Source organism: Salvelinus sp. IW2-2015, linkage group LG17 (genome assembly GCF_002910315.2).
Source record: "Salvelinus sp. IW2-2015 linkage group LG17, ASM291031v2, whole genome shotgun sequence".
In the NCBI taxonomy this organism is placed as follows: Eukaryota; Metazoa; Chordata; class Actinopteri; order Salmoniformes; family Salmonidae; genus Salvelinus; species Salvelinus sp. IW2-2015.
This window is the reverse complement of record NC_036857.1, coordinates 4,094,806-4,095,497: the sequence shown is the minus strand read 5'-3', so window position 1 is coordinate 4,095,497 and position 692 is coordinate 4,094,806. Positions and strand designations below refer to the sequence as shown.

Sequence of the window (692 nt, the reverse complement as noted above, 5' to 3'; positions counted from 1 at the left end):
ATGAAGAGAACAGAAGAAACATGAATGGAAGAAAGGAATGTACTTTGTGGTATATGTCTCCTCCAAAATAAAATTCATGACAAAAAAAATATCCAAAAAATATCCAAAGCCAATTACCACACCACACACACACACACACACACACACACACACACACAACACACAACACACACACACACACACACACACACAACACACACACACACACACACACACACACACACACACACACACACACACACACACCTACTAATGAACACAAGGTCAAGGGTTAAGACTGTGCACCTCAAATCATATTGCATAACAGTCAACAGAAATATCCTGGCTGCCTATTGGCTCCTCTTTCACAGGACCAATAAGGACTGACACCTGCCTGCAGGAAAGCACATAAAGCCTGTTGCATAAGTACTTGTATGGGAGGGGATGTAGCTCAGTGGTAGAGCGCATGCTTTGCATGTATGAGGCCCCGGGTTCAATCCCCGGCATCTCCAGGATATATTTTGTCTAAATGAAAGGAGAAGACAATCTCTGCAGCCAAATCTTCAATTGACTGTGACTTGGGAATTGGATAAAGATTTTAAAAAGAAATGTGAACAGTAACGGGGTATTACTTTTGCTACTCATTTTTATACATTACATCATCAAACAGTGTCTTTATTCAGCAAGATGAAAACATCCTCATATATAAATAA

The 692-nt window shown here is 40.3% G+C and overlaps 1 non-coding gene across 1 annotated transcript; it reads left to right on the top strand.

The window, feature by feature from the left end:
- Window positions 1-419: 419 nt before the first annotated feature.
- Window positions 420-491, top strand: trnaa-ugc (transfer RNA alanine (anticodon UGC)). Its single transcript has one exon. It is a non-coding gene; the product is annotated as a tRNA-Ala (tRNA).
- Window positions 492-692: the final 201 nt, after the last annotated feature.